This window comes from Phycodurus eques, chromosome 7 (genome assembly GCF_024500275.1).
Source record: "Phycodurus eques isolate BA_2022a chromosome 7, UOR_Pequ_1.1, whole genome shotgun sequence".
Lineage (NCBI taxonomy): Eukaryota > Metazoa > Chordata > Actinopteri > Syngnathiformes > Syngnathidae > Phycodurus > Phycodurus eques.
This window is the reverse complement of record NC_084531.1, coordinates 7,716,212-7,729,895: the sequence shown is the minus strand read 5'-3', so window position 1 is coordinate 7,729,895 and position 13,684 is coordinate 7,716,212. Positions and strand designations below refer to the sequence as shown.

Below are 13,684 nucleotides of genomic sequence, written 5' to 3'. Positions count from 1 at the left end.
GTGTGTGTGTCTCTCTCTTTTCTCTTTTTTAAGGGGGGGGGTGTTATAGCTAAATGGATGGATGGATGGATGAAATGTCCATCAATTCTACTTTGACACAGAGCGTACTGATATAAGAAAATGGGGATAATGGCAAGGATCAAGTGCAAATACATTTCATTGTCGTAGAGTATGCGCCAATCAAGACTTGTAGAAACAGATGAATAGCAATGGTAGTTTGGGGTGGGAGGAACCAGGGTAGGACACAGTATTAGTTCAATCAGCACAATAATCCCTTCTATTCCATCCCAGGCCAACGTAGGATTTTCAAATCAATTTCATTTTCGCTCATCCCACAGTGTGCGTGCTGAGTGGTTGCCAGTGGAGTTATTATCGTTTTGTCCCAATTTTGTTTTGGGACATAGCTTTAACGAGTGGCGAGTGCTCAGGGATGTGTTTTTGTGTGAATAATTGGCTAATCCTGCAAAGTTTAGTGAAGTCTTTTCAAAAAGTTGTGAGTCTTCAGAGGTTCCAAATAATTCTACTTCTACTACTGACTTTGGTCAGTTGGATCTGAGTTATGCCTACTACAGACCAAAGAACTCAAAGCTCTCCTCCCAAAGTGTACAGTCCAAGACTTACTGTACAGTGGGCTCCATGAGCTTTTTTAAAAAGATCCCATGCTTTCATCATATTTTGATGTGAATGTTCATTTTCAAAGAAACACACACCGTGTGCTTTCATTCATCCATCCATTTTCTGAGCCGCTTCTCCTCACTAGGGTCGCGGGCGTGCTGGAGCCTATCCCAACGTTTTTTCAATGAATAACTCAATAAAGGAACCTAGACCTGAATTTTTTAACACAACTGAATATGAAAACATCACTGTTACCTAAAAGCAAATGCACTCCACTTCTGTCTTTTATTGTGCAAGCAAGACAATAAGTGCATACAGAGTATTTCAACTGCTCAGCAATTCCCAGTCACTGCCTACCTACAGACAGTGGCAGTGGAGTGGAGTGGAGTGGAAGAGTATACTCAATGTGCAGAAAACCACAAACATAAAAGCATTACAAGGCGCGGGAGTCCACATTTTGTCTGGTGTAAAAATTAGTTTGATTAATAGGCAAATCTGATTAATAAGCAAAGGTCTTAGAAAAAGGTCTTTTAAAACAACCTTAACAACAGTATTACAAAAGATTGATTCAGTTCAGGTGTTCTCATTAGGTTGATGGTCATCCCAGGTCAAAGTTTGTGGATGTGTGGTGACTGGGCCAATTAAAGTTGGTGAGTTTGGCATTTTGGTTGGATTTGGGAGATGATTTAGGGTTGATACCAACGCAGTGCATTGAACATACGGTTTAACTGTGTAAGCTGATGGCTTTGATGGATGAACATCAAAGGTCTGGATGTCAGATGCCAAGCCTTAGAAATCGAGATCATCTTGGCATATTATCTACCGATGGCTGGAGGACGGGTAGAAAATTAAACATGAGCTCCAACAATACGAGGTAGAACCATGAAAAGCGCAATGCATTGTTTCAATCCAGTATATGCGGAATGTCACCAAACCCGGAAAACATGTTACTGGACTTCCTGTGTATGCTGCGCTAATAAGCATGACATAGTGATGACATAGTTTGTCGCCAAATCTTTGTTAAGATTGTGTTTTCTTAATGTCTGGTGTTTTTGGACAAATGTTAAGTATATGTACAGTGATCCCTCGTTTTCCGCGGTTAATGGGGACCAGAACCCCCCGCAAAAGGTGAAAAACCGCAAAGTAGGATTTGCCCCCGCCCAGGAATTTTGTATGTGGGTACCAGAATGTTTAAAATATGTAAACAGTATTTATACTTTCCATATTTGAGACAAAGATTACAACAGTACATGTATTTACTTAAATATTGAATTATAACACCTTTTGCAGTAATTAACATTCATCAACATTGCCTTCTGAGAGAGGCGAAAAGGCTTGCGTTGGTGGCGGAGGAGAGGCTCTCACTTGACTCGTAGAGGCTTTAGGTTCACTCGGAGACTCTTTTGCTGGAGGCGCTGATGGCGTAGCTGGGGTTTTACCTTGGAGAAAAACATGGTGATGGGTAGTTGTTGTCTTTGTTTTTTCTTTTGCTTCAAACTTCCCCTGTACAAGGACATCACCCCGTCTCTTATTACGCGTACTTACCACACGTTTCGCTTCCTTATTGAAGCAGTTTTGCGGATGTTTGCTTCCTCTTTCTTGATGTACCGCACTGTAGATTCATTCACACCATAATGGCGTGCCACAGATGCATAACTTCTGCCCTCTTTGATCTAAAAGTTTCACTTTTTCGCTGATGGCCATCATCATCTTCTTCCTCCTGGGCACCCCGGAGGAAGCTTTCGCAGGGGCACAGCGCTTAGGCGGCATTGTAAGGGCTTAACTAATCAAAAAAGGTAAATTGCTTAAACAAAAAAAGTTCTCGCGAACACAACACTAAGATATAGTATGCGAGACAGTCAACAGCGTGGACAAAGACTGGCGAGACACAACAAGGGAAGATGCTGGGTGAGGCCACGATGATGCGCAGCCAATCAGCTCACAGGATAAATCCACTCGTGCTCTCATTGGTCAATGTCGCGCCGGGAACCAATCACGCGCCTTGTATGAGTGCCCGTGGCAAGTACAGTTCAGTACAGGCATGTACAGGCATGTACAAAGCCTCTGCGTCAACTCATCTCTTAGTTTGGCATGTAGGGAAACCTCTCTCGCGCATCAACATGAAACAACGCGTCTTTCCGCAATATGGCTGCCAATATGGCTATATTTTTTCGTTTTTATTTTTTGATGAATTGTTTTTTTTTTTTTTTTATGAATACGTATTTTGGAAAAACGGAAGCCGCAAAACGTGAAGCGCGAAGTGGTGAGGGAACACTGTATATCCTTTATTTATACAAATATGATATACAGTATATAAACATGAATGAAGCCTAAAACAGGCTATTGTCATGTTTGGTAGCTCTATGGTGACATTTTATCTTACAAAAGACATTGTAGATGTTTAAAGTTCCGACGGTTGCTTTGTGCTTGTCCCCATCGCCATTCACCTGATCTGGGAGGAACTACATTTTCTGGCCATTTCAGTCACTATGGTGACATTGTCCACCACCCAGAATCAAAAAAACACACTGCCATTTGTTCGGAACATCTTACTCATTCTCCATGAACCAGGACATAGCCTGCTAACTCATGCACAGATGGACCAAACATACAGCCAAGTGCCCTCTCTCCACCAGCCAGTCCAATTTCCATCTTTCCATCATACTAAATCTGCCGTTGATTGATAAGAAGAGACAGATAAGGCCTTTTCACACCACCCTTGCTTTCTTGGTGTTCACTGCGGGGCAGGGCACAGGGACGACGGTGCTTTGGTGAAGGCTTGCCCATATTTAGAAATGGTTATTTAGCGGCCTACCAGGAAGTAGCAAGGATGCTTTTCCGGCTGGTTGGTCTATTGCATTAGCACTTTTAAATCACTATTAGATGCGGCATTTGATGTCACAGCAACACCGTTACGGCGCTGGACATTTATAGGCCTATATAAAGCAAGACATTAACGTTAAGTTTTGAGGGTAAGCAGCCAGGGTCAAAGACAGTGGCCATAAGCTTAAAGGGGAAAAAAAACTAAACGTAAAATAAAGTCTATTCTCTTTAATTACAAATCTTGTATTTTCCACAATATGAAAAGATCTTACACAGTGACTGCCTATTTTAATATTCAGATTATGCACCAGCGATATCAATGCACACCTTTGGGAAATAATAATCCAGAGAGCATTCTTAATAAACTTATTTTTCCTCCTCCTACAGAATTAGCAAATTCTGTCATCTACCCATTTATTTCCTTAACTAATATCGACTGTTTTAAAAATGCTGACGATAAACATCACAAAGCCTTGCTATGTAGCTTCTATCCAAGGGCTTGAGTGTATGTCACTTGACCCATGAGCATATGGCAGCCTTGATGTATTCATTATTGTTTGATAAGTATTCTAGCTAGCTCTGTAAATACTGCGACGTACGCCCTCTGTAGCCTTGTGCTCTTAAATCACTTAAGGACAGGCAGTGATGATTGGCAGAATTTTTCAGCAGGAAATGTTATGATGGACAGTTAATATATGTAGCCCACTGGATACTGATCCATGTCATTCATAAATAGCTGATAAATGAATAATAATAAGTATTAATAATTATAAATAAATAAGTTGCATTGCATGATGTTCTGTGGATAAGATACAGCTCAATTCAGGGTTATTTACAATATATAAGTAATGTGGTAATTGACAACTCTAAATTGCCCGTAGGTGTGAATGTGAGTGCAAATTTGTTTGTTTGTATGTGCCCTGCGATTGGCTGGCAACCAGTTCAGGGTGTACCCCGCCTCCTGCCCGAAGATAGCTGGGATAGTCTCCAGCAGCCCGCGACCCTAGTGAGGATACGCGGTAATGAAAATAGATGGATGGATGGATGGAAGATGGACACCATGTGCCTCGTTGTAAGGCAGTGTAACCATATCAGTTCTCCAAGCCAACCAGCAAGTGAGCTAAAGATAATAAGTTGAAGATACAAAGTTAATTCCAGAATGAATACAATTCCTTAATCTATTTTACATAAAAAGGCTCTTATGGAAGTTGCAAGTGTCTCTTGCATCATCTTTTTTTTTTTAAATGTTGGGGGTTTTTTTGGCGGGGGGCGAGCTAAAAAAATAACCCAATTCGAGAGCCCTCTCTTGCGGAACATCTCTCTATTTATTGTGGTTACACGGTAGCCAAAACCTATTTATGATATTTTTACTGTGGTTTCAGTGCATGCCTACAGGCTGAGCTTACTGCCAGATGTACTGGCCGGCGGTGTTGTTTTTCATGCCGTAAGTTTGGAATGAGAGTTCCTGTCAGTCCCCCTCAGTTAAGCGACGCATTTATTTATTGTCTTCTGCTCTATACAAAAAAAATTCTTGTTGCTTAATAAGTGGAATGGAATGATCTTAAAATACTAGACTGTTTAATGTGCACATCAGACCAGAACCGGTTTGTAAACAGTTGTCTTCTCTGTTGTAAATGATACAAGTTTGGGCGTTTTTTACATCTTTACCTTTTGAGAGAATCTTTCTCATTTTTAGTGAATTGTATTATACATTATCACATTTAAGCATGGTTTCATTTGCCGACCAAATTGGCTTTGTGAGTTGTAACCAGGTCAGGATACAGCTGGAACAGCAACCATGTGACCGGTAATCAGAACAAATGAGTTGAAATTTGTGAAATGCAGTGAAATTGAAATATAATATTGTGGCGCACCCATTGAACGACAAGGCCATTGATTAGTCAATAATGATCTGCATTATATTACTTTAAACTTTTACTATTAAAATGTTGCCACTAATAGATAAAACAAAATGAATAGTATTTTGATAAATACCATGGCAGCCATTGGGTGAGAGGAATGAATTTGTGCCACGAGGTGTTCTCAAGTCTATTGGACGAAAATTTCTAAAAATGTTGGGGAGGATTGGCCGTATTTTCACAACCAGTGAAGATAAAAAAGAAAACACGTGTAATAAACAACACATTTGTTATAATAATGTATATATTTTTGTTATACATAATAATGTATAATACGACTCTCAGGCAAAAAAAAAAATCGACCTTACTTACTTACTGTTACTTAGGATGGCTGATATGGTAGAGAATGGTGTGGCTAATAATTTGTTAATGACATACATGTGAATTAGTACAAATAATGCTCGATCGCCACAGGCCAAATGTCTGGCAGACTTGCTGCTGTCTGCAATGCAGCAGGTTGACTGTGACCATTGTGATCACGCATTACCATCCAGGTCCTACATTATTGTGACCAACATGCAGTGGATATTATTGAACTACTGTAGGTTATTGCTCATCAACTACTCGCGCCAAGCATTCTAAGGGAGTGTGTGTGTGTGCGTCTCTGTGGGGGTACGTGTGTGTGTGTGTTTATTGCTATCAAGTTACTTAAACATTACTTCCTTTACCCACTCTTCATCTGTCACAGTACAATTTTGCATGCCTCTTTCCTGTGACTGTGTATGGAAATAGAAGTCCTGCTGCTGATTGAGTTGCTGGCTAAGGTTTGCACTCTGAACCTTATTGTCCATGAGCTGTAATCACATTGGCATTTTTTTAGTGTGGTTGTCAGCATGAAAGTTGAATTGGGCAGCATAGGAAGATGTTGCACATGTTGCAATCTGTTCAACCTTTTTATGCAAGGGCTGGTGAGTCTTTTTTTTTTTGGGGGGGGGGGGGGCTTTTGACTATGTGAAAGCTTTTATATCCTTCTCCCTCTCTCACCCTTTGTTGCATACTCTTGATTCTTTTTCTGTTGTCGTTTGAGAGTGAATTCAAAGCGAGAACAGGGTTTATACCATCTGTGTGTTGTGTGGGTGGCTGTATGAGACTGTTGTTGCCTTTGCATTAATAGTTATCATACAAGGAGATAAGTAGACAACATTCTGGACTGCTACGTGAGTTGTTTGAAGCATTCTAATTTATTGTAACATGGGTCCTAATCTTAATAGCATGTCCAAAAAAGGTCCCTCTGCTGGTCACTTTTCATATTACAGTTGATTCACTGTATACTGTATACCATACAGAATCACACGACACCCTGCGATGCGATTTCAGCACATCCGCAATGAAGATGCTCAAACAAAATATCGTACAGCCCTAGTATATTCATGCAATGTTAGTCTTCTTTATTGTATGAATCCTGTTCATATGCCACTCCATCGCTTCTCTCCCTCGATCTGTGACTCCCCAGAGGGTGTTTTAGATTAATGAAAATTGACTCTGCATCTCTTCGAGCACATGCTACAGCTTGGCAGGGGAAATGTGTTCATCAGCCTTTTTTTTAAAACCTGTCCTGTTCGGCTATTAGAATCTGTATACCTTTTATACAGTTTTACTGTACCACAGTGGACTTTTTTATACTGCCACTTTTTCATACTGCCACTGTGGTTTGTATTCTGATGCATATTAATTAAAAAATTCAGTGGGACAGAATGATGTTTTTAAGGGGAGTGACAGAAAAAAAGAAAAAGGAAGAGACAGTGCGAAGATAACTAAATAATACAGGAAGAGAAGACAACAAAAGACAGGAAACTTGCTGTAATAAATCATTATATGCATAGCCCAATGACACATTACATTCAAGTATTGTAGGGAGCAGTAGTGCTACACCCTGTGAGGGAAGGACAGGACAAGATAGGACAGGATTGGACAGAACAGGGACAAGGACAGGAGGAGAAGCATGGAGGACAGAGGTATTGGACCCAGATCTACAGCTGATGGGTGGTGGGAGTTCTAAACATCTATAGAAAAAGAGTGCCAGTGGGGGATACCCAGGAAGTTCACACAGTTATAAGAGTTATTTATAGCAATGAGGAAGTAGCCTCACACCAAGCAAATAAGTCCCATGGTGTCTGCTGACACATGCAAGTGAATTGACACTATGGATGGTGTGAGTGGTGGATGGGACACCACTCACACCGAGGGGCCTAGAGCGGTCGAGCGGCCCCACCAAGGCGCACCAAAAACCGCCCACCTGCAGGGGCCCAACGACGGTCCCCCAGCCAGCCACCTCCCCACGTGCCCCGCCACCGCCCCCACCCTCCACCCCGCAGGGCCCACCAATGTAGCCAATCCCCGCCCAGCCAGAGGGTGAGGCGGTGTCCACCGCTTGGTGGACAGGGGGGTGGATAGTGGCACCCAACAGGGAAACGATAATGGGGGAGGGGAGGTCTGCCGGGCACTGCTGTCTTGCAGCCAGACCCAGTGCCCAACCCCTCTCAAGAAGGCCAGTACCAGAGCCCAAGCTGGGCGTCGAGGCAAGCCTGACTATTTATAGCTGGAATCTCTCGACCTCATAAACAAGCTCAGGCTCCCTCCCTGGCGGAGAGTTGAGATTCTTCGTCCCTCGAGTGAGCTTCTGGAACAGTGGATCAGACCGCTAAGGTCCCAGGCCAAGTGCTTCCATGTAGCGACCCGCATTGCACGTGTTTTTTTGGACCTCATACTTGCTTTGATTGTATAGCAACTAAAAGCCTGACTCTGGATCTGTGCATTGTTTTATTTTAAACACCAGAATTACATGTACTCTACCAGTGATGTTGAATGTGACAAGTGTCATTTTGTTGATGAGTGTTTTCCAGTGTTTTGGCACAATTGATATTGCAGACATGCAAAATCCTTTGCTTTGAAAAGAATTCACCTGATTTAAGAATGATTTAAGTCAGGGCAGTTGTTGAATTTGTGCCACTGAAGAAAGGGAAATAACAATAATAAGTATAAATGTACTGTGACCAGCAGAGACACATTACTCTCATAACTCAAATTCTTAACCAAAATATGTGCAGAGCACATTGGATAAGACTGATGTGACATGTAATTAGTGCACCTTTGTGTGGTATTCCCCGAGCATGTAAAAAGTGTTTTTAATTGGATTGGGAACAGTGATTGATTCGACGATTTGTCCATTGTCAATAACAAAAACACATATTTGAATGATAAAACATAACACAGGCTGGCAAAGGCAAAGTTTAAGTTAGTGACTATGATGTTGTTTTCCAAGTACATTCCTGTGTATTATGTACTCCCACATTAACACATCATTCATAATCATTTGTGACGTGTTTATGGATATAATTTTTTAACAAGCTACATAGCAATCAGGCCAAGATTTCATTGTTACACCCCAGCCGAGTCCCATGACAGAGTGGGCTGCATTTTACATCTTTATTCACTGCCATTGCCTGCTGATGTCTTAATAGGGCTGCTGCTTGAATTTGATGTGTTTTAAGGTGTATCCACTGAGCACCTTTCCAACAATGACACACTGTGCAGGACACCACCAATTGTTTTATGAGTAGCAAACCAAAAATAGACAACCAAATAGGTTCACTATATACGTATGGTTGTTCCCCCAGAAGTGAATCGAGATGTTCAGAATCATTCACTCATTACCTACTCCCTAATCACTATACTGTATAGCGACTTTATAGTTATATAACCTGTATGCACTCATCAGTCAAATGAAAATTTTCGAGCAATAATCGAGCCCATTAACAATATCAGCGCTACCGCATAATTACAACGTACGGAATCAACGTCAGCTGGTTGATTTACCAAAGTAAATATTTAACAAATAAATAAATTATAACAATTAAAACTATGAGATTTTTAAGCTGAGTGTTTTCTACAAATGTATTACAACAAATGTTTTTTTTCCATCCATGTTTTGATGTGTTGCTTTTTCTGTACATCATGGGAAATAGTGCTTTTCTAGTGACCATCGGTAATAAACTACTTTTCAGGATGCATCGTGGGATGCACAGAGGGCATTGCATAGGGTATAACCTACTGTATACTCACCACACATCCAAACAACACTACAAAATGGAGTACTCACAATATAGTGAATAGGGATCAAATCCAAACAGCCGAGGATCTGAACTTTAGGGACGCTCATCCCCCTAATTGTAATATCAATTCCACAGGATGTTGCAATTAATAATAGCAAATAGCAACTAACAGATAAAACAAAAATCATTAAGAAAGTGTACATTGACGAATGTTGCTTACACCACATCTTTTTCATTTAGGAAAAGTTGGACATTCAGTTAGTTACTCATTACAATATCATTTTGAACATGTATTGTACTGTCACTGTTAATAAACAGATCAGGGTCTTCCCAAATCAAAAAGCGTGGCGGACCACGGTGACCATCCTCAAAAACCGCAACACTGCCTTCAAATCAGGGGATAAGTGTCTGTATGGCTCAGCCAGGTCCCAACTGAAAAGAAAGATCAAAGATGCAAAAGTGGCAACCAAAAGGAAAACTGAGGAGTACTTCTCCAAGTAGACCCAAGAATGATAGAGCAGGGAATCAACCACATCACCATTTACAAAAGCAGTAACTAACGATCTGTGACGACTGATGCCACACCGGCTGAGGAACTCAATTGTTTCTTTGCCCGCTTCAAGGCTCACAGGCCCTCAACAGACTCATAACCAAGCACACCACCGCCCCCCAGCAGTGGTCAGCTTCAGTGACTACAGACCACCGAGCACCCTCAACCTGAATGAGAAGCTGCTGGTGACCTTCTACTAAGCAGCAGTCGAGAGCATCCTGACATACTACATGTCAGTGTGGTATGCAGAGGGTAATAAACAGCACAGAAAATCATGGGCTGGTCTCTGCTCAGTTAAGAGGTCATTGCCAGCTCTCAGTACGCCTGCAGAGCAACGAACATCATTAAGGACAATTGTCACCCCGCAACCACCTGTTTGAACTGCTGCCCTCTGGTCAGCGCTGAGGAGCACACAAAAGCCCCACAAACCGCAGAGCCATCAACACACTCAACAAATGCAAACATAATTCATCACATTACATACTGTACCTCTTGATTCTTCCCTACATTATTCAAGTGTGATAACGCCCAAGCACATTATTCCTATTCATATTTTATCCATACTACCGCTAACCTAATTACAAGTGCAATTGTTTTGTATTACATACTTCTGCTGATTGCAGTTTTCATTATTTTCATTTGCACACTATCCTTGTTTGTATTTCTTGTATTTTTTTTTGTGTCAGAAGCAGAATCATCTTTATTTGCCAAGTATGTCCATAACACACAAGGAATTTGTCTCCGGTAGTTGGAGCCGCTCTAGTACAACAGACAGTCAATTTACAGAACACTTTGGAGACATAAAGATATCACACCAACTAACAACTCCAATTTTATGATGCACTACAATGGTAAAGAAGCTAAACAGTGTTCTTCACTAATATGACTGAGAACTCTCTAACAAATATATTTGCCTTTTACAACATGGGCTTTCTCCCTAAACTGCCACGATACTAAGGGGCCCCAAAGCTAATATTCAAGCTCTGGAGCTCAGGGCGGCTCTGTCTGTTAGTCTAGGGCTGAAGTCAGGATAGCCTGAACTCATCCTAACCCATTTATTTCCTCCAGTGTAGAAATGAGAGGACACAGACTCCGACTGTGGTTATCTTGATGCAATTTTAAAACAGCGTTCCATTCAGTGTACCTACAGCAGATCAATACCTAATGCTTGACCACCCTGAAAAAGGACCAACATATCCCTATGTTTACTCCTCTTACCTATATGGTGCCTCTTTCACAAAATGGGTGACAAGGCTGAAAAAGCTAACATGAGCAATTTATGCATGCTGATATTTGGCACCCATCCTCACATATTAGTTTGCCTATTCACTAATCCATGTAAGTTATTTTTGGGGAGAAGGACCTGGTAGATACATTTGATTCTAGTCTTTGAACCATCCTCTGCAATTCTCCATGCTGAGCGCTTTTGTTAGGTCTGCCTTTTTCACTTGGTTGTGCCAACCAATTGAGACTGTAACGAGCCCCACAAGAGGAGTGTTTTGTGTTTCTGCTTTCCACCTGCAGGCTCTTAATAACTTCAGCTGTACCAGGTCCTTGTTGGAGATGCAGTAAATATATAAATATATGTTTGTATGCTGTTTTTTTTCTACTCCCATTTCAATTATTTATGTTCTCAAAAATGTACATGTGATCAGAGTTGGTCCTGTAACGCCTGTAGATTGCGCACCCCTGGACGATCGAAGGGCAAAATGCTGCCCTGGGCGGCTGCTCATATTGTCCATATCAGAAACCGCCCCTGCATGTGATTACGAATTTTAATAAGTGATAAATTGGCAAATTAGTGATTGGTAATTTAAATGGGAAAACCAAATAAAGCATTAAAAATATACAGTATGTATAAAATATGTCACAGAATTGCTGTTTTTATGTTTTGCAAAAAAAAAAAACTATGAATAAATATAATCTCTAAAGGGAGACAGATTGCTGAGCCGCAGGCAGAGTGTACCACGGAATTAGGACAGACGAGCAAACACAAGCAAAGAGAGAGGGATAGAGCAATGTTTTGTGCACGTGTGTGTGTGTGTGTGTGTGTGTGTGTGAGACATTCACTGAGTTAATATTGATTAGATTATTCATTAGCTGAAATAGATCAAGGGCTGATTTATTGGGGCACATGGTTGGCTCAGCCCTAGGTCGCTTCATAGATTGCCCTCATTAACAAATGAGACCTGTATCACTTTAAACAGCAAAGAGTATACTAAATATGTAAGCAGCATTATAAATGTGATTTTAAAAGTTAGTTTGAGATATTAAAAGTCAGTTTAACTACTCACAACTATGTACAGTAAATTGTAAAAAAAAATTTTTTTTACATCGGCTTAAGGTATTCTGATAAACTAACACTCATAAAACTCTTAGTATTACGGTTTCAAGTTTTATTTATCGTTACTACCATATTTTGTATTTTTGAGAATAGTAGAAGGGTCAATATCACTCGGAAGTGCCTTTTGTGTCCCTATCAGAAGAATATATCAGAATCATGACACTGACAATGAGTCTTTAAAAAAACGTTTCCTTTATTTTATACCATTTATTTTCATTGGATGTACAGGATTTTGGCATGTCCCACACACTACGCTGCTGTACTAAATAATGATTTTTACATGGTTTCATTTTTTTTTCATATGCACTGTATATTTTATATTCATAATTATATTAAACATTTTGCATGTCTCTGAAGTCTGTGTGCGCATGTGTGTCTGTGTGTGTTTGCAAAGAAAAATTACAATCACATGAGAATACCATGTTGGATCGTGTTATTGTGGAAAGCAATCCATGTGGAACACTCTTAAAAACAGAAAAAATATAACTTTTTTGCAGCTTGGAGTCAGATTTTAAAACCCTTTTTCTCCACATCTATTCACAGTGAAAATCAGAATCAGAATCATCTTTATTTGCCAAGTATGTCCAAAGCACACAAGGAATTTGTCTCCGGTAGTTGGAGCCGCTCTAGTACAACAGACAGTCAATTTACAGAACACTTTGGGGACATAAAGACATTGACAAAAAACAATTGTGCAAAAAGATGCAGAGTCCTCTAGCACTTAGAGCAGTTCGAATGACTAATATTGCAATAGTCCGGTGCAATGACCATTGTGCAAAGGGCGCTGAGACTGTATGCGGTTTAAAGTGACGAGTAGTGCGGTCATCTGGGACAATGTTGGTTGTGCAAATGTTACAGATACTCCTCAATCAGTGTGCAAATGGAGCAGATGCTACTCTGGCATGAGTGGCCAGTATATGCAAATAGTGCAGCACGGCGAGACAACTACAGTGAGTGCACGAGTAATACATAATTGGCCCCACAGAAATGTGACAACGAACTCAAGTAAAAAAAATTCCAGCTTGTTGTAATGGAATTATAGGTTAGGTGTTTAAGAAGTTGATCGCAAGAGGGAAGAAGCTGTTGGAATGGCTACTAGTTCTAGTTTGCGTTGATCGGTAGCGCCTACCTGAGGGAAGGAGCTGCAAGAGCTGGTGACCGGGGTGCAGACGGTCCGAGAGGATTTTGCACGCCCTTGTCTTAGTTCTGGCAGCGTGCAAGTCCTCAATGGTGGGTAGGGGGGTACCGACAATCCTTTCAGCAGTTTTGATTGTCCTTTTTTGTAGCAGCACCAAACCAAACTGTGATGGAAGAACACAGGACTGATTCGATGACCGCTGTGTAGAACTGTCTCAGCAGCTCCGGTGGCAGGCCGTGCTTT

General features: G+C 40.9%; 1 protein-coding gene and 1 long non-coding RNA gene across 3 annotated transcripts in view; one reads left to right on the top strand and one right to left on the bottom strand.

Moving 5' to 3' along the window:
• The window catches only part of lsamp (limbic system associated membrane protein), a 311,500-nt gene that overhangs the window by 193,199 nt on the left and 104,617 nt on the right, over window positions 1-13,684 (top strand). The window lies entirely within an intron of this gene.
• LOC133404798 (uncharacterized) lies at window positions 1,854-2,480 on the bottom strand. Its single transcript, XR_009768868.1, has 2 exons — window positions 2,161-2,480; window positions 1,854-2,054 (listed from the first exon to the last, which is right to left on the bottom strand). It is a non-coding gene; the product is annotated as an uncharacterized LOC133404798 (long non-coding RNA).